General features: G+C 44.9%; 1 protein-coding gene across 9 annotated transcripts in view; it reads right to left on the bottom strand.

Moving 5' to 3' along the window:
* Positions 1 to 11,021, bottom strand: part of LOC101162124 (plexin-B1) — a 112,425-nt gene extending 101,404 nt beyond the window's left edge. For 3 of the 9 annotated variants that reach the window (XM_011476718.4, XM_020704428.3, XM_078949615.1), the window contains exons 1-2: positions 10,746 to 10,998; positions 1,168 to 1,282 (exon numbers count right to left, since the gene is read on the bottom strand). The gene's annotated coding sequence lies outside the window, so the exon portion shown is untranslated. Of the gene's footprint in view, positions 1 to 1,167; positions 1,283 to 8,812; positions 8,834 to 10,745 lie in introns of those variants that run through there. The other 6 variants (XM_011476719.4, XM_078949616.1, XM_011476720.4 and 3 more) reach the window with 4 other exon arrangements.
* Positions 11,022 to 25,615: the final 14,594 nt, after the last annotated feature.

Here is a 25,615-nt window from a genome sequence, read left to right as displayed (position 1 = left end):
GATGATCAATTCATTTGAATTTTCAACCTCTTGCTGAGGCTTTAAACTGAAGGGGCAATGAAACAGCTTTTTTTAAAAATAATTTTGTAAAAGAAAATGTCAAAACATTTCTGCAACTTTCAGGTTTTTTCCCCATTTATTTGTCTTTTTTTAACTTATAAATTAAAATGGTCAAAACCTGAACTGTTCACGCATTAAACGGCGTAAGCAGTTCAGAATTGGGATTATTTTAAGAGACCAATGAAAAACCTCCTGACGGTGTTGGGTTTGTGTTTTTGCTGCATTAACAGAGAACAAAAAAATAAAATATAGATTCAAATGTTTGCAAGATAAAGGATGATGAAAGAAAGAAAAGTGAAAATAACGATATGAAGGGATGTGCCACTTGGATGGATGGACGGACGGACGGACGGACGGACGGACGGGCGGGTGGGTGGATGGGTGGATGGATGAATGGATGGATGCATTGATGGATGCGTGGATGCGTGGATGCGTGGATGGATGGATGGATGGATGGGTGGATGGATGGATGGATGGATGGATGGATGGATGGATGGATGGATGGATGGATGGATGGATGGATGGATGGATGGAGGCACTTGGCTTACCAGTTAAGAACAAACTTCTTTTTCATGTTTACTTTTTTTAATTATAGTTTTCCACTGATTCTGCATATAAATCCTGTAAAGAGTCAGTGCCAACAAATCTCAATCCTATTAAGTTCCTCTAGTGCTTCATTAATCTGCAGGAGTCCTAAGAGGATTTGACTTTTACTGACACTATCGGGCCACATCCATTTGAAGTACCAAGAGAGCAGATTTTATGAAACATTTTCTATAAAAGAACCAATTATTTTTACTAAAAACTCTGAAATGGATTAAGGTTCATCAGAATTTATTCAACAAACTGCGAGAGAAGAAAAACTATTAAATGGATGTGAATAAAATGAGAAAGAAGATGTTATGATCTGCAAAAGAAAACAGCTATTTGAAGAAATATAAAACTAGTTTGGTCATAAATAGTTTGATTTTTCTTTTTGTTCAATGACTGGGATGCACAAACTTAACGTTATATTTGCATGAACAAAAATAAAAGCCGGTTTGACGTTTGTGACAAAAAAATCCTGTCCAACTTTGGGCTTTAGGATAAAAAAAAAACGATTCTTACTTTCCATCGGTCTCGGCTTCAGGAGATTTAACCCGTCCAGAGGATGTCAGCTTCTAAACCTCCTCGGTGCAGATAAACCTCAGCATCAGATAAAATCCCATTTAACAATGACTCCCTGCAGACAATAAGGAAGACGAAGCTTAGTTAGCAGCAGCCTCTGAACCCGACTTCCTGCTCCCACTCTAATCTCCAATCCATCAGCTCAATGAACAGCAGAATCAAGCGCCGTGAGATCAATGAATTCCCAGAATGTCATCCTGACTGCTGTGCAAATGACATTGATCCTTCATGACCCTGATGTTCTCAGTCTTTGTTGGAGGAACAGTTTAAGTGAGATATTCCTCAAGAGTAAATCATGTATCATGTGCCTCTCAGATTTATCCATTCAGAAAGAAAATCAATGTGGAGAGTTCCCAGACATAAAACCGTCAAAATGTCAGAAAACCTGGAAACAATTTGCTGAAGCAGCACTTGATGAGTGAATATAAACGACTTTGAACTAATTTATGTAAAAAGTATGATATGGTATAAATATGGGTGCATGATGGTGTAGAGGTTAGCACTCTCTCCTCACAGTGGGAAAGCCCTGGTTTGAATCCCAGCTGGGACCTTTCTGTGTGGAGCTCTCATGCATACATGGAGTTTCTTCAGGCATTCCGGTTTCCTTCCAGAGTCCAAAAAACATGCTTCATAGGCTAATAGGTAATACCAAATTGTCAAAAAGGTGTGAATGTGAGTGTGTGACCCTGCGATGGACTGATGACCTCTTCAGGGTGTACCCTACCTTCACCCAACAAAAGCTGGGATAACCTGAGAATGGATGGATGGAAATCAAGGATTTTTTGGGCCTTAGCATCCAAATGCAGCTAAAAAAAAACATAAGTGAGGTCATCACCGTAACGTGGGAAATTATTCAATTTCGCCTAAATGCTAGAAAAAAACCATTTACCATATGTCTGCACTATAGGACACACCGGACTATAAGGCGCAGCGTCAATGGATGGTCTATATGGTCTATTTTCAAACTGATATCATCAACAAGGTGCCTTATGCGAGACCAGTCAGATCAGTCTGTCAGACTTTATGAACTGTGTTCACATTAACTCTAGAACTTGTTTGTGACATGCAACATATTAATGTTTGCATAATGTGTGTCCAAACCCCAATCGCAACACGTAAAAAATAGACTGATACCACTAAAATAAACGTTACCCCAGCCAGGAAAAAAAAGACAGGGTTGTGTCAGGAAGGGCATCCGGCGTAAATCCTCTCTGCCAAACCACCCGTGCGAATAGGATAAGCTAAACGGTGAATAACTCTTACTGCGCAAACTCCCAACCTTGTTGATAACACAGAAAAAAGCACAATCCGACACAGCTACACGTTAGCCGCGTTAGCATATGATGTCCGACCTTGTTTGCAACTCGTACAAATATAACAAATTGACATTTTGGCAAAGCGCTTGTACCTCCCAATATCTCTTTAACATCAATAAGCACAACAAGATCTAATTCATATATAAAGGCACTCAAGATTATAAGGTGCACTTTCAACTTTTGAGTATTTTTTCTTTGAGTTTATTTGATTTTTATTCAGGACAGACTGGATATTGTTAATGCAGACAAGAGCTTTATTTTGTCTCAAGTTTTTGGTTCTGCCTCATGATTCTTATCAAGGAAAAACGGAACCTTGGCTAAGAAAAAGTTGAAAATCACTAAGTTATTGGATCAGCAACACAGCTTTGCTTCATCCAGATAATTTTCACAAAATCTTCCCATTCAAGACTGCTGGTAGCAACTGGATTAAAGACACAATGTGAGAAGACTTTTTTGCAATAAAGATCTTATCCTGTATGGCGTTATATTATTAATTAGGGCTGGATGATGTATCTAATATACTTACATGACCTGTGTTAAATATTGTCAACACTGAGCCTAAAGTGTTTATAAACCATCAACAACCTCAAGGCCATAAGACATGAGGAAACATGTTTCAGTCAGCAATAGTCTCAGCCTCAAGCTCATTTTTGTTTTTAAAAGATGGAATTTTAAATTGAGAAATAATTTGTTCTACAAGAAGCATTTCACATTATCTGATGGTTTCGCAAAGAGAACACTCCCAAAAACAAGGTTATCTACCAGATATGAGGTAAAAAAAACACCTTTTATCGACCTACAACACAAGGAATGGCTTAAACTCAAAAGTGTGGCTAAATCTCCACAATCAAGACAGAGAAAACACACAAAACAAAAATTCACCCTGGTGGTCTATTCAGTGCAGCCTGACGGCACAAACAAAGAGCTGACTTTCTGAAGCAGCAGGTTTGCAGGCTAGTGATCACCAATCAATCAAACTCAGTCAGGCTGATTAAGATTAGCAAATGCAAGGTCATCAGCGAAGAGTCGAACACAAGCAGGTCTAATGAGAGCACTTGGAAAACAAAGGGTTAATTAAAGAGAGAGGACTAAATAATATAATTGCACACTTAAGGGAGATTTGTGAGCATTTTATTCCACTGAACTTCCATCTTGAATCTGCAGAGGTTGGAGTTATCAGTGCCTCTTTGAAATATGCAAGATTTAAGATGTGTATCCAGTTATCGGGGCTGTTGCAATGAATTACCTCATTTAAGCAGAAGCCACAGTGTTGGCTTCTTTGGAGATAAAAGGTTTAGTGCCTGAGGCGACACAGAAAAGGGCAGCTGGGGTTTCAGTCTTCTGCACACAGGACGGGCGGCAGGCTGCATACGAAGGCTCTCTGGGGAGCGGGTTAAGGGGATGGTTGTGGCTGAAGCCAGGAGCTGGTGGCATGGCACTGGCGCAACTGTCTGAGGGCAGAGAGGGCTGTCTGAGAACAATGAAAACCCCACCCTGTGGGTTTAATAAGGCAAGCCCCCCCTCCCCAACACTGTAAGACGATTACATTCTGAAAAGGGATTTCACCAGAGAGGATTTCGGTCGACTCCACGCTTATATTCACATCCAAAAACTACATTCACAGGAATTCATGTCAAATTTCAATATTCCACAAACTAAAGTCCCACATGAAACAGAGAGCCAAACACTGTAGACACAATAGTGTTATCTGCTGCGCCATAATGACGTCTCAAAAGTCTCTACAAGTCCTGCTTTACTCCAGATATCATCGGCTTTATCTTACAGCTGAATCTCTGCACTCAGGTTCAAGGTTTTACTTTCACTCCACTTTCTTGTGATTTTTGGACAACTTTCATTCATACGAGCATTTACACTAAAAATGTACAACAATATTTTCAAAATATTAGAATTATTTTACATCTAGCAAAGTTATCTGTCATTAATTCTTAAAAAAAAAGTTATTTAAAAAAAAATACAATGTATTCTGTGGAGGAAGCCAACCTGACAAAGAATGTACGCCGGTTATCACATATTTGGTGAGTTGATCTACTTTATTCCACATTTCCTCCTCGGCCTTCGAGTGGAAGCAAAGCGGTGCATCAAGGCCCTTCATCAGACCTCCGACACATCTGTGCATGTTTTCTCAATGACAAACGTTCTGCACCTCAAGTGTAAAGTCTGTGTGGTCAATAGGATGAGAGGATGGAGGGGGATTTCCATTTAAGTGTAGTGAAAGGAGTCTTGCTGCTAATGAAAAGGACCATTTATTAGGCTGCCAATCTGACCAGGCGCCAACTCCCCAAGGAGGGGGCTTGCTGAGGCCTCAGGGTACAACCTCCTGTGCAGATAGCAAGGACATCTGAAACATGGCTACTCAGATGTGGGCTTTTTAACTTGGATTCAGAAAAAAACAAAAGAAAAGGTTTGGCTATCAGAGAAGAACAAGAACAGGTCCAAGGTTTTTACACTGTGTCTGGAGATTGTTTCTCAATGAGCTGCAACAGCATACAGCTATTTGAAAAGATAGAGCTGTAAGGAAAAATGTGGGTTTGCACTTGGCTTCACATCAAATTGCTTTAGCGTTATGGTCAAGCAAGAGTCTGTAGAATATGGGCTAAAATCCACCATCAGACTCATTATTATACACTAGTTGTATAGTTAAAAAACTGGATGGAGAGTCCAGCAGAATAAAAAATGAGATCCTGCGACCCACAAGAACAAAACCAGGAACTACATGGATTTTTCTAGATATTTTTGGAGGTCTTTCGTAAAATCTTCTTTGTAATTTATTATGAAGCTGTCACTCAAGTCTGATGATGCCGTTATTGTGAAAATCTCAAAAGAAATTCACACAATAACTTTATACAATGGAGCAAAAAAAATCATTTGTCAATCAATTTCCACTTAAAAAAATATTTTTATGATTTGAAAGAACTTTTTTTGTCTAGCACTTCAGAAATTAAGTATTTAATTCCAAAAAAACAAGCAAGAGTTCTATTGCTTTAACTTTTTTAAGAAGGTCTCCTACCCTCCACTCCTTCGCTGTTTTAATGTAATCTGTTGGAACTGGTAATCTGCACAAAAGACACCTGTCCACACCCTTAAACAGTCAGACTGCAACCCATCCACCATGACCAAGACCAAAGAGCTGTCAAGACTGGAATGATCTACAATAAGCAGCAGCTTGGTGAGAAGGGATTAACTATTGAAGCAATTATTAGAAAATGGAAGAAATACGAGATTACTGACAATCTCGCTCCACCTGGAGCTCCATGAAAGATCTCATCTGATGTAGTACAAATAAGGAATCGGCTCCCTAACAACACATGGGAACTGGGCAATGACTAGAAGAGATCTGTATCAAAGGTTACCATGGTAACACACAACGTCATCATGGATCCAAATCCTGGAGAACTCCAAAGGTCCCCCTTCCTAAGCCAGCACATGTCCAGACTTGTCTAAGGTTCTCCAGAGACCTTCTGGATGATCCAGAGGAGGATTGGGAGATGGTCATGTGGTCAGATGAAACCAAAATGGAACTCTTGGTATAAACATCACTCGCTGTGTTTGTAGGGGGGACATGCAGAGATGCATCCCAAGTACACCATACCCACTGTGAAGCATGGGGGTGGAAACATCATGGTTTGGGGCAGCTTTTCTGCAAAGGACATTTGGGGCCAATACCTGGGCTAAATGGAGGTGATCTCCAAGAGTCTTGCTGTGTCACAACACTTCTTATTTTCCTGTGAATCGATTACTCTGCTTTTCAATTCTCTTCAACTAAAAACACAGCTTTTTTGTTTTTTATGGATAACAATATATGACTGTTTGCCATTATTAGCGCCACCTGAATACTCACAGTTGCATGTCTGTTTTTATACAGTTTTAATCTTTATTTAATGTTATTTTAATGTTTCTAAACCCCTGTGGTTAAAAAAGCACAACAGAACTTAGTGACACTGGCTTTTTACACACCTCCCACCATGCTAACTATTTTTTCAGAAACACCTTTTGGACCGACATCCTTTTTACAAGCTTTGAAGGAGCCATGTTGGTCCAATAGCAAAGAGTCTGTGACTTGGGACAGACATGAACTTTACAGATGTTGTCAGGTAGAGGAATCACTAAGGACACTGAGCAACAATAAATTATATTAAACAAACAAATTAATGAAAACAATAGAAAAAACATCATTAAACTAAAATCAGACAAGCACCCAAAAAGATTTAAAAATAAATAAATAAATAAAGAGTAAAGGGCCAAACTGACTATATATGAAACTGACTGTATATGAGAACTGGACTGAGTGACCCCCCCCCCCCCCACCACCACCACCACCACCACCACACACACACACACCGGCGGCGTTCCAAACAGGAAGTACCCGCTGGCTCCAATAAGCCAAAATATCGTAAACTTTAATATCGTAAACAGCTGTTCCTAAGTCATTCCATTGGTCAGAATTAGCATTCTTGCTAATTCTGCCTTTTCTTTGTTTCTAAATATTTTTTCTGCCGTGTGAATTATTCATGTTGGAAACTGGCCAATCAGATACCTGCTGGCAGCACATGTAACGTTCAAATTGTTTGAATAAGATTTTGGGCCAGCCACTGCTTTCTGGCGGCGTCTGGCTCCATCCAACATGGCGGTCTCCATGTATCGTAAAAATATGACGACTGAACGGACGAAAATTTGTTGTAGCAGGAAGTAAATGATTTTCTATGGGTGACGTCGCACTCACTCGGTCCAGTTGTCAGATACAGTCAATGCCTTGCACTGGTCGAGGTTTCTATGATATGAAAGTTGGCGCTGGTCTGTGGATTTAGAGAGGTGAAAAATACACTGCATTTACCTGCTGGGTAAGTGACGATTCCCCGTACAGTTACTACATACAAAAGTGTCTCAAATCTTGTAGTTTCTATTATAAAAATATTGGGTAGGCTTGCACAATATATCGCAAGTTTATCGTTATCACGATATCAAGCTGTGCAATACGCATATCATAAAAGACGGTGAAAATTGCAATAAATGCTAACCTAAAATGTGCTAAAATAATCTTATGGCAGCTTCAAGTATTTAAAGAACAAATAAATCCTTTTATGCATTTGAAGAATCAGATGAACTCCTTTACATTTTTAAACCAATCAGATGGAGCCTTTTCATGTTAGATGTTTGCCTCCTATGTAGACGAGGGTCATTTGGAGTCATTTTAGTTAAAAAGTTGACTCTTATTTAAATCAAACTGTTGCAGTGAAATGGAAATTATGTATTTAGATGTTTTGCTTTATGTGCAGTTATCACAAATTATATCGTCACCGCAATATTGATCACTTATATCGTAAATGACAAGTTTTTCCTCGTATCGCGCAGCCCTAGAATTGGGCATTCTAGACATCCATGACAAAAGAAATTCTGAAGAATTTTAGTCCAAATGTTCTGCGTTTTTTGTGATACACTGTTGCCTCGTTTAAAAATAACCCACGATAAAAAAAAATCTACAGAGTAGATTACGGATGTTTAATGCTTTAAAACCCCTCACTACACACTTTCTCAGACAGACATGAACATTTTTACAGGGTGACCTCTCTTGTTTGAACTCTCGATGTTCAATCCTTCGTAAAAAATAAGTCCAGTTTTATAGAATGAAAATAAAGATCTGATCACAATCGAAGATTTTTGTATATTTGGAAAACTGAACGCATTTTCTACACAGCACGGAGATGGATTGACAAAACTAGAAACAGAACACAATGCATTATAAAAATTAAAAACCTGCGGATTGCACTAAAAGTACTCGGCCAAACAGTGAGACTGCGAAAGGTGCAGTGAAGGAAGACTGCATGCACTTTCAATGTGACTCCAATATAAACAGGTTTCCCTATTTGCTTGTGGATGCGAGTCTCCAGCTAGCCCTGAGTTGGCGCAGTCCGCAGAGAACAGCCTCCTTCTCCACAGGGACGCCTGAACAAGTGTTCCCCACTCCCACCCAGACTCACCCCACACACAAAAGAATGCACCGTAGGGGACCACCAGCTGTTGCAGCAACTGATATGGGTTACACCCAAAATATGTCAAACATAAAATCGGGTGTTTCCTCTTTCCCTTCAGCAAACAAGCCGTCATCATCAACACAAAAAATACCCAACAGTGTCACTTCTGACCAACCCTGCTGAACAGTTTGGATGACCGCTGCACCCTCCGTGGATGACCGAGGTGTCAGAAATGCTAAACATACATCTCACATCCCACCACGGAATGTGACGCCTCACCTCCAGATGAGGACGCATCCAGCAGAGGAATCTAAAGTCATCCGCAGTTCTCACGCCGGCGGGACATAAACTGAGCTAACCCCCGGCGCTGCTGACACTTGGCATGTATTAATCATAAAACCTGTCCGTGCTGCAAGCATGCCCCGCGGTCACGGCGGCGTGATTTATAGAACGGCTAAAAGGAGCGGCTTTCAGCTGCAGAGCGCTGCCTTTCAGTGACCAGCTGCATCTGAAGTGGCCTTCGACCCAATCCTCTTCAACTACCGCCTAACTACTTCCTGCACACAGAGAATAAAAAGACGATCAGCTTGATTTCAAAGAGTTTGCATGTCGAGACAGAAGCTGAGACAGGCAGATCTCCCAGATTAAAAAAAGGTTTAACAAACAAAGGAGGTGTTACACTGACTTAACACGGATTCACAAGCACCAAAAGCCTATAAAAATGTTCCTCAAATATCAATAAATTTGACGTTCACATTTGATGATGATGGTCTGCTGCGCTGCTGAGGTAAGACGGAACGCAGTAACTTCAGAGAAGCATCTCCATTAGAGAGAAACCCCGCCTTGATTTGGACTCAGAGGTCCGAGTGATGTTCCACTTTTCTTTTCCAGAGAATTTATGTCTGAGAACATACAGCGTTGGTCTTTCTTCACCGTTACCATCGGCGATCCCAAGACACGTCGACAGGAACACCAACCAAACCCCCCCCCCCCCCCCCCCCCCTTAGCTGCAGGCGTCTGAAGTTCTCCTTAAAAATCACCACAAGAGAACCAAAAAGCAGTGAGGAAAAGAGGGACGACAGTGATCCATCCTCAAACCCCCTGAGGGTGCTTTCATCCGAGGCTTTTTCCCAGAATTCATTTCTTCTTCCTTCAGCAGGTGTGAAAACTTCACTGAACTCTGTCTCAAATAAGCTCTGCGTCATCTAAAAACAAAGCCCCCCGAAACCACTTCCAAGTGGACTCTGGTGGCTCCTGTGAAGACCAGCAGGACCACCAGGGTCTTCCTCACGCTTTGATCTCCTGGCTACTGAAGTCCCTCTGTTTTAACGGTTCCGACAAGCAGAAAAAATAAAAGACACTTCACATTACAAAGCTGAGATTTCAATTTCCCTCCTTTGTAAGTAAAATCCCAGACAAATCTGGCTTTTTAGAAATGAAAAACTTCATTGAAGTGTTTCTGAGAAATAGGCATCAATCCCCCCCCAAACTAAAAAAGTTGGAAAGGCGATACGGTGCTTTGAGGCAGGCAGATGGTCAGCTTTTCAAAAGCTGGGATCGCACCGTTGAGGTTTATGGCAGGAATCTCCAGCCGCAGGAATTCTCTGAAGGCTGAGCAGGACATAAAACGCCGCCATCCAAACACAGGAGCCACAGAAAGTGTGTGTGAGCAGACGAGCCTTTATTCCACTCAGTGACACCTGGGGAGACCTGTGCTTTCCACAGAACCAGAGCCGGTCTGACAGCTGGCGTGGAGAGCTTTCTCCTCCTTTTCAACTGTTCTCCAGGGAGCAGCTCCACTCCTCATATTTCCCCTCACATGGCTCAGTCATCATCAGCAGCAGCAGCAGCCTGAAATTCCACAAAAACGACCCCCCCCCCCCCCCTCACACACACACACACACACACTGGTCCAGGAAACCCACGCAACGTGGATCCAACCCGGTTTCTGATGGGCGGGCAGCTGTCCGGGGGCAGCTGAATGGAAGCAGGTGAACATCTCACACACATTCCTGCCTCAGCTGACAAAGGCGCGTGCGTGCGTGCGTGCGCGCGCGCAGGGGGCCAGTTTTCATCTGGGAGTGTTTGAATGAAATGCATTCTTTCTAATCACAAATGATGAGGAGAACATCCTCAATCCAGACCGTTCTGGAGGAGGAGAAGAAACTCTTCACTGAGCGGGGAGGGAAAAAAGTGCCGCGCGTGAACTCACCTGTTCGATGTGGACGCGCGCGCCGGAGTCTGACTGCAGATGAGCTCCACCTCACAACAAACAAGAAGAAACAAACGGAACCGTTCTTTATGGACAAAAAAAATGCTCAAAGTTCAAACTGAATCCGACAGACTTTGGGGAAAAGTCTGCGCAGACTGGCTCCGTTCGTGTTCAGCGGCGTCTGCTGCTGTTCGGGACGGGGGAGGAGGCTCTCCGTACCGGGGAGGTCCGACTGGAGCCGCCGGAGTGGAGAGAGGAGGGACGGCTGCTGGGACCGGAAGTCCCGCCGTCCTGCCTTCAAAATAAAGTTCACCAGCGAAGTCAGCGATGGTTTTAAATGCAAGTACATAAATAAATAAAGATTATTGGAGAACTTTGAGTGTTATTTTTTATTGTTATTTTTTAATTTGCTAACTGAAATGAGAATATGAAATTCAAATTGACATGATGCCTAAAGAATCTGGTGATAAATAAAATCATAATGTAATTAGATTTGTGGTGTGCATGTTAATGCACTTTAACAGCAGTCACCTGAATTAAAAATTAGAAAAACACACCAATTCTCCTTATCTGATTTCTCCCTGCATGAATACCAAGTTATTTTTCCTGCTTGTGCAGATGCAAAATAAAAGAAAAATCCTTAAATACATCTGCGAGAAGAAATTATATTGGAGACACTTAAATATTTTCAATTGGATTACAAAAATAAGGATTTCAAACAGGATTAGGTTATTTTAAAGATCCTAAAACGATTTGTTTTGTGGTTTACAGGCTTTATTTGGTAGCTTTTGTAGATATTTTCTTTTAGAAACAAAGGCTTCATCGTTTTGGTTTTAGTCAAAGACTGTGTTTAACATTTTATGTTAATTTCTAGGGACTACCAAAAGAGTTGGTCCTTAAAATGTACTTCATTTAAAAACCTAAATCCTCATTTTGTGTGAAGTGTGTGTTGTGAAACTCTCACATTAAATCTTAAAACCTAAAGCACCGACATCTTGTTTTAGAATTTACATTCTGATTTGAAATAGTGTGTAATCACCTATCATATATGCAGATATTTAACCTAAACTGTAAATATTTGAAGTAAGTGTGAAACAAAACCAAAGACTTGTTTTTTTCATCCCCCCCCCCCCCCCCCCCTCAATTTGTTTCGTTTGCGACTTGTTGGTTTCAGGCTTTTATTTTGAAATCCTGATGTTCCTGTGCGAGCTTACCACCACAAGTCCTGTTGTCAACAAATCAAACATTTACGGTTTGCTATTGAATTAATTCAACGTTTGTTCCGGACACTCTTCTTTGTGTAAAATGCCATCTGTTAAGGAAAGATGGAAATATGGAAAAGAGATTTAAAAAAAATATAAAAAAAATGAAAAAGTTAGAATATTTTACACACAAAAAAACCCATCAAAGACCATTTCTCAAAAGTACAAGATTAAAAAAAAATTGACAATTGCATTGTAATCATGTTTTTATTATTTAAAAAAAAGTAAATTACAAAGTACAGGATTTTACCGCCTTAGTGTCTCCAGATGGAAAGTATTTCAAATTCAAAACATTCAATAAACAGGACTACAATTATAAAACTTCAAAAGGTTTTTGAAGGGTGGTTGGTTTCTCCTCCAAGCTCGGGTCCTCTACCAGAGGCCTGGGAGCTTGAGGGTCCTGCAGTATCTTAGCTGTTCCTAGCACTGCGCTTTCCTGGACTGAGAGGTCTGAGGTCTTTCCAGGTATCTGTTGTAGCCACTCCTCCAGCTTGGGGGTTACTGCCCCGAGTGCTCCAATTACCACAGGCACCACTGTCACCTTCACTTTCCAGGCTTTCTCCAGTTCTTCTCTGAGTCCCTGGTATTTCTCCAGTTTCTCATGTTCCTTCTTCCTGATGTTCCCATCGCTTGGTACTGCCACATCCACCACAACGGCTTTCCTCTGTTCTTTATCCACCACTACAATGTCTGGTTGGTTCGCCATTACCATCCTATCAGTCTGAATCTGGAAGTCCCACAGGATCTTTGCCATCTCATTCTCTACCACCTTCGGAGGTGTTTCCCATTTTGACCTTGGGGTTTCCAGTTCATATTCTGCACACATGTTCCTGTATATTATTCCAGCCACTTGATTGTGGCGCTCCATGTATGCTTTCCCTGCCAGCATCTTACACCCTGCAGTGTGCTGGATTGTTTCAGGCGCCTCTTTGCACAGCCTACACCTTGTGTCTTGTCTGGTGTGGTAGATCTGAGCCTCTATGGCTCTGGTGCTCAGGGCTTGTTCCTGAGCTGCCAGGATGAGTGCTTCAGTGCTGTCCTGTAGGCCAGCCCTTTCTAGCCATTGGTAGGACTTCTTGATATCAGCCACTTCAGTTATGGTCCGGTGGTACATCCCATGCAGGGGTTTGTCCTCCCATGAGAATCTGTCCTCAAGCATTGTATCCTCTGCTCTCCATTGCCTGAGACATTCACTGAGCACACTGTCAGTTGAGGCCTTGAGTTTGATGTACTCATGCATCTTGGATGTTTCATCCTGGATAGTGGCTTCCACGCTCACTAGTCCTCGGCCTCCTTCCTTGTGGCTAGCATGCAGTCTCAGCGTGCTGGATTTGGGATGGAAGCCTCCATGCATGGTGAGGAGCTTTCGTGTCTTAACATCCGTGGTCTGTATCTCTTCCTTTGGCCATCTTATTATTCCTGCAGGGTATCTGATAACTGGCAGTGCGTAACTGTTTATTGCCCGGGTCTTATTTTTGCCATTGAGCTGGCTTCTCAGGACTTGCCTTACTTGTTGGAGGTATTAAACTGTTGCAGCTTTCCTTGTTGCCTGCTCCAGGTTGCCATTTGGCTGCGGAATTCCAAGGTACTTGTAACTGTCCTCAATGTCTGCTATTGTTCCTTCTGGGAGTCAGACCCCTCCTGTGTGGACTACCTTGCCTCTCTTTGTCACCATCCGGTTGCATTTCTCGAGCCCGAATGACATCCCAATGTCAGTACTGTAGATCCTGGTGGTGTGGATCAGGGAGTCAATGTCACGCTCGCTCTTTGCATATAGCTTGATGTCATCCATGTACAGGAGGTGACTGATGTTGGCCTCATTTCTGAGTTGGTATCCATAGCCAGTCTTGGTGATTATTTGGCTGAGGGGGTTCAGACCTATGCAGATCAGCAGTGGGGACAGAGCATCACCTTGGTATATCCCACATTTGATGGACACTTGTGCAAGTGGCTTCCCATATCTATCTATCTATCTATCTATCTATCTATCTATCTATCTATCTATCTATCTATCTATCTATCTATCTATCTATCTATCTATCTATCTATCTATCTATCTATCTATCTATCTATCTATCTATCTATCTATCTATCTATCTATCTATCTATCTATCTATCTATCTATCTATCTATCTATCTATCTATCTATCTATCTATCTATCTATCTATATATATCGTGTTTGATTTAAACTTGCCAATTTTAACAGTTTTCTTTTTATTTAAATACTTCTATAAACAAAAACACACTCATGTTTTGTTTTAAAGAAGTTCAGTCTAAATGTCAATCACTTTGTTTACAGTCAATCTTCATTCAAATTTGAAGTGAAAAAATGTTTTCTATTGAAAAGTAGAAGATAACTACTGCCCTCTGCTGGTCAAAAAAAGAGAATATTCAAGATCTGTGTGGAAGCAATTCTCCAAAATTTTTAAACCTTTATCTGATTGCTGAAAGCCTTAAGTTTCTCATTGTTGTCTGATTGCTGACAGCATTCACAGTTCGTTAGATTGGCCCCAGTGTTTCCCATCGGTGTGTGAATGGGACTGTGACTATAAGCACTTCGGGAAGGTAGAAAGTTTACAGCATTTTCCATTGCATTAGCCTCACTCTTTTTTTAAAAAAAATTCTACCTCCCCTAAAAAAATTCTGCCTCTATAATTTTTTTTCGTTTTTTAGAGATTTCAAGTTGGTTTTTAGCTCTGTTTTTGTGTTTCTGCTGTTAAAGTTTTAACCATTTTATTTGTACAGTTGTTCTCGAGTCCTGAAAGATCTTTTTAAAATAAAATTTATTACCACCATGAGAATTTCTGAGCTTTTATGTTTGGTAGCATTTGGATTTGTTTATGATTTTTTTGCCCAACTTTCCCTTCATTGAAAATGAACGGGACCAAGCTTTCAAACTGTATATCTAAAAAGCTTCTAAGGTCATTTGGTATAGTTTCATGAGTTCAGAATGTTCCACCCCAGCTGCCCCAAAGCTGGCTGGATTGCGCCACCATGTGGTCAGTTAAAGCACACACGTTGTTTCAGTCTAATTCATTTAAAGCTAGATTAACTTTTTTTATAAATCGGACCGCTCTGTTCTGTCAGACTGTTTTTTTTGTTTATTTTTTGCCATTTGATTCTGAATCTTTGATAGACATTCTTGTTTTGTAAGTTGAGTTAAAGTCCCACTCGAATCAACTATTTTCAAAACATTCCCAGTTGTCTTTTCGTTACAATTATCCCATAATTGAAGCAAAATAAAAAAAAAAAAAACTTGTTTTGTTTTCTAGAAGACAGTTTCTGCAGAGCATTAGCATCTCCTTCATAGCCTCATACACTGGATATGTCTTCTTCTCTGGTGTGCGTCCCAAGCAGCCTCACAAATCTGTTTGCTTTGTTTGGGGAAAAAATCTCACAGAGACCAAAAGTTGAGCATTAGCTGTAACATCTGTGGACATCTGTGACATCTGTGGACATCTGTGGACATCTGTGACATCTGTGGGCATCTGTGGAATCTGTGGGCATCTGTGACATCTGTGGACATCTGTGGGCATCTGTGACATCTGTGGACATCTGTGGGCATCTGTGGACATCTGTGGGCATCTGTGACATCTGTGACATCTGTGGACATCTGTGGGCATCTGTGGGCATCTGTGACATCTGTGGACATCTGTGGACATCTGTGACATCTGTGACATCTGTGGACATCTGTGGGCATCTGTGACATCTGTGACATCTGTGGGCATCTGTGGACATCTGTGACATCTGTGGGCATCTGTGGACATCTGTGGGCATCTGTGACATCTGTGGGCATCTGTGGACATCTGTGGGCATCTGTGACATCTGTGGGCATCTGTGACTTCTGTGGACATCTGTGGGCATCTGTGACATCTGTGGACATCTGTGGACATCTGTGACATCTGTGGGCATCTGTGACATCTGTGGGCATCTGTAGACATCTATGGGCATCTGTGGGCATCTGTGACATCTGTGGGCATCTGTGGGAATCTGTGACATCTGTGGACATCTGTGGGCATCTGTGACATCTGTGGACATCTGTGGGCATCTGTGGACATCTGTGGGCATCTGTGACATCTGTGGACATCTGTGGGCATCTGTGACATCTGTGGACATCTGTGGGCATCTGTGACATCTGTGGGCATCTGTGACATCTGTGGACATCTGTGACATATGTGGGCATCTGTGACATCTGTGGGCATCTGTGACATCTGTGGACATCTGTGGGCATCTGTGACATCTGTGGACATCTGTGGGCATCTGTGACATATGTGGACATCTGTGGACATCTGTGGACATCTGTGGGCATCTGTGACATCTGTGGGCATCTGTGACATCTGTGGACATCTGTGACCATCTGTGGGCATCTGTGGGCATCTGTGACATCTTTGGGCATCTGTGGACATCTGTGGGCATCTGTGGACATCTGTGGGCATCTGTGACATCTGTGGACATCTGTGACATCTGTGGGCATCTGTGACATCTGTGGACATCTGTGGGCATCTGTGACATCTGTGGGCATCTGTGACATCTGTGGACATCTGTGACATCTGTGGGCATCTGTGGACATCTGTGGGCATCTGTGACATCTGTGACATCTGTGGGCATCTGTGACATCTGTGGGCATCTGTGACATCTGTGACATCTGTGGGCATCTGTGACATCTGTGGGCATCTGTGACATCTGTGGGCATCTGTGGGCATCTGTGACATCTGTGGACATATGTGGGCATCTGTGACAATTGTGGACATCTGTGGGCATCTGTGACATCTGTGGACATCTGTGGGCATCTGTGACATCTGTGGACATCTGTGGGCATCTGTGACATCTGTGGACATCTGTGAGCATCTGTGACATCTGTGGACATCTGTGGTTATCTGTGACATCTGTGGACATCTGTGGGCATCTGTGACATATGTGGACATCTGTGGAAATCTGTGGACATCTGTGGGCATCTGTGACATCTGTGGGCATCTGTGACATCTGTGGACATCTGTGACCATCTGTGGGCATCTGTGGGCATCTGTGACATCTTTGGGCATCTGTGGGCATCTGTGACATATGTGGACATCTGTGGGCATCTGTGGACATTTGTGGGCATCTGTGGACATTTGTGGGCATCTGTTACATCTGTGGACATCTGTGGGCGTCTGTGGACATCTGTAGGCATCTGTGACATCTGTGGGCATCTGTGACATCTGTGCACATCTGTGGGCATCTGTGACATCTGTGACATCTGTGGGCATCTGTGGACATCTGTGGGCATCTTTGGGCATCTGTGGACATCTGTGACATCTGTGGACATCTGTGGGCATCTGGGACATCTGTGACATCTGTGGGCATCTGTGACATCTGTGGACATCTGTGGGCATCTGTGACATCTGTGGACATCTGTGGGCATCTGTGGACATCTGTGGGCATCTGTGACATCTGTGACATCTGTGGACATCTGTGGGAATCTGTGGGCATCTGTGACATCTGTGGACATCTGTGGACATCTGTGACATCTGTGACATCTGTGGACATCTGTGGGCATCTGTGACATCTGTGACATCTGTGGGCATCTGTGGACATCTGTGACATCTGTGGGCATCTGTGGGCATCTGTGGGCATCTGTGACATCTGTGGACATCTGTTGGCATCTGTGGACATCTGTGGGCATCTGTGACATCTGTGGGCATCTGTGGACATCTGTGGGCATCTGTGACATCTGTGGGCATCTGTGACATCTGTGGACATCTGTGGGCATCTGTGACATCTGTGGACATCTGTGGACATCTGTGACATCTGTGGGCATCTGTGACATCTGTGGGCATCTGTAGACATCTATGGGCATCTCTGGGCATCTGTGACATCTGTGGGCATCTGTGGGAATCTGTGACATCTGTGGACATCTGTGGGCATCTGTGACATCTGTGGACATCTGTGGGCATCTGTGGACATCTGTGGGCATCTGTGACATCTGTGGACATCTGTGGGCATCTGTGACATCTGTGGACATCTGTGGGCATCTGTGACATCTGTGGGCATCTGTGACATCTGTGGACATCTGTGACATCTGTGGGCATCTGTGACATCTGTGGGCATCTGTGACATCTGTGGACATCTGTGGGTATCTGTGACATCTGTGGACATCTATGGGCATCTGTGACATATGTGGACATCTGTGGAAATCTGTGGACATCTGTGGGCATCTGTGACATCTGTGGGCATCTGTGACATCTGTGGACATCTGTGACCATCTGTGGGCATCTGTGGGCATCTGTGACATCTTTGGGCATCTGTGGACATCTGTGACATATGTGGACATCTGTGGGCATCTGTGGACATTTGTGGGCATCTGTGGACATTTGTGGGCATCTGTTACATCTGTGGACATCTGTGGGCGTCTGTGGACATCTGTAGGCATCTGTGACATCTGTGGGCATCTGTGACATCTCTGCACATCTGTGGGCGTCTGTGACATCTGTGACATCTGTGGGCATCTGTGGACATCTGTGGGCATCTTTGGGCATCTGTGGACATCTGTGACATCTGTGGACATCTGTGGGCATCTGGGACATCTGTGACATCTGTGGGCATCTGTGACATCTGTGGACATCTGTGGGCATCTGTGACATCTGTGGGCATCTGTGACATCTGTGGACATCTGTGACATCTGTGGGCATCTGTGGGCATCTGTGACATCTGTGAGCATCTGTGACATCTGTGGACATCTGTGGGCATCTGTGACATCTGTGGACATCTGTGGGCATCTGTGACATATGTGGACATCTGTGGGCATCTGTGGACATTTGTGGGCATCTGTGGACATTTGTGGGCATCTGTTACATCTGTGGGCATCTGTGGGCATCTGTGGACATCTGTGGGCATCTGTGACATCTGTGGACATCTGTTGGCATCTGTGGGCATCTGTGACATCTGTGGACATCTGTTGGCATCTGTGGACATCTGTGGGCATCTGTGACATCTGTGGGCATCTGTGGGCATCTGTGACATCTGTGGACATCTGTGGGCATCTGTGGACATCTGTGGGCATCTGTGACATCTGTGGACATCTGTGGGCATCTGTGACATCTGTGGACATCTGTGGGCATCTGTGACATCTGTGGGCATCTGTGACATCTGTGACATCTGTGGACATCTGTGGACATCTGTGACATCTGTGGGCATCTGTGACATCTGTGGGCATCTGTGACATCTGTAGACATCTGTGGGCATCTTTAGACATCTGTGGGCATCTGTGACATCTGTGGACATCTGTGGACATCTGTGGGCATCTGTGGACATCTGTGGGGATCTGTGACATCTGTGGGCATCTGTGACATCTGTGGACATCTGTGACCATCTGTGGGCATCTGTGACATCTTTGGGCATCTGTGGACATCTGTGGGCATCTGTGGACATCTGTGGGCATCTGTGACATCTGTGGACATCTGTGACATCTGTGGGCATCTGTGACATCTGTGGACATCTGTGGGCATCTGTGACATCTGTGGGCATCTGTGACATCTGTGGACATCTGTGACATCTGTGGGCATCTGTGGACATCTGTGGGCATCTGTGAAATCTGTGGGCATCTCTGACATCTGTGGGCATCTGTGACATCTGTGAAATCTGTGGGCATCTGTGACATCTGTGGGCATTTGTGACATCTGTGGACATCTGTGGGCATCTGTGACATCTGTGGACATCTGTGAGCATCTGTGACATCTGTGGACATCTGTGGTTATCTGTGACATCTGTGGACATCTGTGGGCATCTGTGACATATGTGGACATTTGTGGGCATCTGTGGACATTTGTGGGCATCTGTGACATCTGTGGGCATCTGTGAAATCTTTGGACATCTGTGGGCATCTGTGACATCTGTGGACATCTGTGGGCATCTGTGACATATGTGGACATCTGTGGGCATCTGTGGGCATCTGTGGGCATCTGTGGACATTTGTTGGCATCTGTTACATCTGTGGACATCTGTGGGCGTCTGTGGACATCTGTAGGCATCTGTGACATCTGTGGGCATCTGTGACATCTGTGCACATCTGTGGGCATCTGTGACATCTGTGACATCTGTGGGCATCTGTGGACATCTGTGGGCATCTTTGGGCATCTGTGGACATCTGTGACATCTGTGGACATCTGTGGGCATCTGGGACATCTGTGACATCTGTGGGCATCTGTGACATCTGTGGACATCTGTGGGCATCTGTGGACATCTGTGGGCATCTGTGAAATCTGTGGGCATCTCTGACATCTGTGGGCATCTGTGACATCTGTGAAATCTGTGGGCATCTGTGACATCTGTGGGCATCTGTGACATCTGTGGGCATCTGTGACATCTGTGGACATCTGTGGGCATCTGTGACATCTGTGGACATCTGTGGACATCTGTGACATCTGTGGGCATCTGTGACATCTGTGGGCATCTGTAGACATCTATGGGCATCTGTGGGCATCTGTGACATCTGTGGGCATCTGTGGGAATCTGTGACATCTGTGGACATCTGTGGGCATCTGTGACATCTGTGGACATCTGTGGGCATCTGTGACATCTGTGGACATCTGTGGGCATCTGTGACATTTGTGGACAGCTGTGGGCATCTGTGACATCTGTGACATCTGTGGGCATCTGTGACATCTGTGGGCATCTGTGACATCTGTGACATCTGTGGGTATCTGTGACATCTGTGGACATCTGTGGTTATCTGTGACATCTGTGGACATCTGTGGTTATCTGTGACATCTGTGGACATCTGTGGGCATCTGTGGACATCTGTGGGCATATGTGACATCTTTGGGCATCTGTGGACATCTGTGGGCATCTGTGACATCTGTGGACATCTGTGACATCTGTGGGCATCTGTGACATCTGTGGACATCTGTGGACATCTGTGGGCATCTGTGACATCTGTGACATCTGTTGGCATCTGTGACATCTGTGGGCATCTGTGACTTCTGTGACATCTGTGGGCATCTGTGACATCTGTGGGCATCTGTGACATCTGTGGACATCTGTGGGCATCTGTGACATTTGTGGACATCTGTGGGCATCTGTGACATCCGTGGACATCTGTGGGCATCTGTGACATCTGTGGACATCTGTGGGCATCTGTGACATCTGTGGACATCTGTGACATCTGTGGACATCTGTGGACATCTGTGGTTATCTGTCACATCTGTGCGCATCTGTGACATATGTGGACATCTGTGGGCATCTGTGGACATTGTGGGCATCTGTGGACTTTTGTGGGCATCTGTGACATCTGTGGGCATCTGTGGACATCTGTGGGCATCTGTGACATCTGTGGACATCTGTGGGCATCTGTGACATATGTGGACATCTGTGGGCATCTGTGGACATTTGTGGGCATCTGTGGACATTTGTGGGCATCTGTTACATCTGTGGACATCTGTGGGCATCTGTGGACATCTGTGGGCATCTGTGACATCTGTGGGCATCTGTGACATCTGTGGACATCTGTGGGCATCTGTGTCATCTGTGCAATCTGTGGGCATCTGTGGACATCTGTGGGCATCTGTGGGCATCTGTGGACATCTGTGGGCATCTGTGAAATCTGTGGGCATCTCTGACATCTGTGGGCATCTGTGACATCTGTGAAATCTGTGGGCATCTGTGACATCTGTGGGCATTTGTGACATCTGTGGACATCTGTGGGCATCTGTGACATCTGTGGACATCTGTGAGCATCTGTGACATCTGTGGACATCTGTGGTTATCTGTGACATCTGTGGACATCTGTGGGCATCTGTGACATATGTGGACATTTGTGGGCATCTGTGGACATTTGTGGGCATCTGTGACATCTGTGGGCATCTGTGAAATCTTTGGACATCTGTGGGCATCTGTGACATCTGTGGACATCTGTGGGCATCTGTGACATATGTGGACATCTGTGGGCATCTGTGGGCATCTGTGGGCATCTGTGGACATTTGTTGGCATCTGTTACATCTGTGGACATCTGTGGGCGTCTGTGGACATCTGTAGGCATCTGTGACATCTGTGGGCATCTGTGACATCTGTGCACATCTGTGGGCATCTGTGACATCTGTGACATCTGTGGGCATCTGTGGACATCTGTGGGCATCTTTGGGCATCTGTGGACATCTGTGACATCTGTGGACATCTGTGGGCATCTGGGACATCTGTGACATCTGTGGGCATCTGTGACATCTGTGGACATCTGTGGGCATCTGTGGACATCTGTGGGCATCTGTGAAATCTGTGGGCATCTCTGACATCTGTGGGCATCTGTGACATCTGTGAAATCTGTGGGCATCTGTGACATCTGTGGGCATCTGTGACATCTGTGGGCATCTGTGACATCTGTGGACATCTGTGGGCATCTGTGACATCTGTGGACATCTGTGGACATCTGTGACATCTGTGGGCATCTGTGACATCTGTGGGCATCTGTAGACATCTATGGGCATCTGTGGGCATCTGTGACATATGTGGGCATCTGTGGGAATCTGTGACATCTGTGGACATCTGTGGGCATCTGTGACATCTGTGGACATCTGTGGGCATCTGTGACATCTGTGGACATCTGTGGGCATCTGTGACATTTGTGGACAGCTGTGGGCATCTGTGACATCTGTGACATCTGTGGGCATCTGTGACATCTGTGGGCATCTGTGACATCTGTGACATCTGTGGGTATCTGTGACATCTGTGGACATCTGTGGTTATCTGTGACATCTGTGGACATCTGTGGTTATCTGTGACATCTGTGGACATCTGTGGGCATCTGTGGACATCTGTGGGCATATGTGACATCTTTGGGCATCTGTGGACATCTGTGGGCATCTGTGACATCTGTGGACATCTGTGACATCTGTGGGCATCTGTGACATCTGTGGACATCTGTGGACATCTGTGGGCATCTGTGACATCTGTGACATCTGTTGGCATCTGTGACATCTGTGGGCATCTGTGACTTCTGTGACATCTGTGGGCATCTGTGACATCTGTGGGCATCTGTGACATCTGTGGACATCTGTGGGCATCTGTGACATTTGTGGACATCTGTGGGCATCTGTGACATCCGTGGACATCTGTGGGCATCTGTGACATCTGTGGACATCTGTGGGCATCTGTGACATCTGTGGACATCTGTGACATCTGTGGACATCTGTGGACATCTGTGGTTATCTGTCACATCTGTGCGCATCTGTGACATATGTGGACATCTGTGGGCATCTGTGGACATTGTGGGCATCTGTGGACTTTTGTGGGCATCTGTGACATCTGTGGGCATCTGTGGACATCTGTGGGCATCTGTGACATCTGTGGACATCTGTGGGCATCTGTGACATATGTGGACATCTGTGGGCATCTGTGGACATTTGTGGGCATCTGTGGACATTTGTGGGCATCTGTTACATCTGTGGACATCTGTGGGCATCTGTGGACATCTGTGGGCATCTGTGACATCTGTGGGCATCTGTGACATCTGTGGACATCTGTGGGCATCTGTGACATCTGTGCAATCTGTGGGCATCTGTGGACATCTGTGGGCATCTGTGGGCATCTGTGACATCTGTGGACATCTGTGGGCATCTGTGACAGCTGTGACAGCTGTGGGCATCTGTGACATCTGTGGACATCTGTGGGAATCTGTGACATCTGTGGGCATCTGTGACATCTGTGGACATCTGTGACATCTGTGGGCATCTGTGGGCATCTGTGACATCTGTGAGCATCTGTGACATCTGTGGACATCTGTGGGCATCTGTGACATCTGTGGACATCTGTGGGCATCTGTGACATCTGTGGACATCTGTGGGCATCTGTGGACATCTGTGGGCATCTGTGAAATCTGTGGGCATCTCTGACATCTGTGGGCATCTGTGACATCTGTGAAATCTGTGGGCATCTGTGACATCTGTGGGCATCTGTGACATCTGTGGGCATCTGTGACATCTGTGGACATCTGTGGGCATCTGTGACATCTGTGGACATCTGTGGACATCTGTGACATCTGTGGGCATCTGTGACATCTGTGGGCATCTGTAGACATCTATGGGCATCTGTGGGCATCTGTGACATCTGTGGGCATCTGTGGGAATCTGTGACATCTGTGGACATCTGTGGGCATCTGTGACATCTGTGGACATCTGTGGGCATCTGTGACATCTGTGGACATCTGTGGGCATCTGTGACATTTGTGGACAGCTGTGGGCATCTGTGACATCTGTGACATCTGTGGGCATCTGTGACATCTGTGGGCATCTGTGACATCTGTGACATCTGTGGGTATCTGTGACATCTGTGGACATCTGTGGTTATCTGTGACATCTGTGGACATCTGTGGTTATCTGTGACATCTGTGGACATCTGTGGGCATCTGTGGACATCTGTGGGCATATGTGACATCTTTGGGCATCTGTGGACATCTGTGGGCATCTGTGACATCTGTGGACATCTGTGACATCTGTGGGCATCTGTGACATCTGTGGACATCTGTGGACATCTGTGGGCATCTGTGACATCTGTGACATCTGTTGGCATCTGTGACATCTGTGGGCATCTGTGACTTCTGTGACATCTGTGGGCATCTGTGACATCTGTGGGCATCTGTGACATCTGTGGACATCTGTGGGCATCTGTGACATTTGTGGACATCTGTGGGCATCTGTGACATCCGTGGACATCTGTGGGCATCTGTGACATCTGTGGACATCTGTGGGCATCTGTGACATCTGTGGACATCTGTGACATCTGTGGACATCTGTGGACATCTGTGGTTATCTGTCACATCTGTGCGCATCTGTGACATATGTGGACATCTGTGGGCATCTGTGGACATTGTGGGCATCTGTGGACTTTTGTGGGCATCTGTGACATCTGTGGGCATCTGTGGACATCTGTGGGCATCTGTGACATCTGTGGACATCTGTGGGCATCTGTGACATATGTGGACATCTGTGGGCATCTGTGGACATTTGTGGGCATCTGTGGACATTTGTGGGCATCTGTTACATCTGTGGACATCTGTGGGCATCTGTGGACATCTGTGGGCATCTGTGACATCTGTGGGCATCTGTGACATCTGTGGACATCTGTGGGCATCTGTGACATCTGTGCAATCTGTGGGCATCTGTGGACATCTGTGGGCATCTGTGGGCATCTGTGACATCTGTGGACATCTGTGGGCATCTGTGACAGCTGTGACAGCTGTGGGCATCTGTGACATCTGTGGACATCTGTGGGAATCTGTGACATCTGTGGGCATCTGTGACATCTGTGGACATCTGTGACATCTGTGGGCATCTGTGGGCATCTGTGACATCTGTGAGCATCTGTGACATCTGTGGACATCTGTGGGCATCTGTGACATCTGTGGACATCTGTGGGCATCTGTGACATCTGTGGACATCTGTGGGCATCTGTGGACATTTGTGGGCATCTGTTACATCTGTGGACATCTGTGGGCATCTGTGGACATCTGTGGGCATCTATGACATCTGTGGGCATCTGTGACCATCTGTGGGCATCTGTGGGCATCTGTGACATCTGTGGACATCTGTGGGCATCTGTGGACATCTGTGGGCATCTGTGACATCTGTGGACATCTGTGGGC

Source organism: Oryzias latipes, chromosome 7, assembly GCF_053564925.1.
Source record: "Oryzias latipes strain Hd-rR chromosome 7, Olatipes_Hd-rR_3.1".
NCBI classification, from domain to species: domain Eukaryota; kingdom Metazoa; phylum Chordata; class Actinopteri; order Beloniformes; family Adrianichthyidae; genus Oryzias; species Oryzias latipes.
Note: the sequence above shows the minus strand (reverse complement) of the source record. Positions and strands in the feature narration are given on the sequence as shown.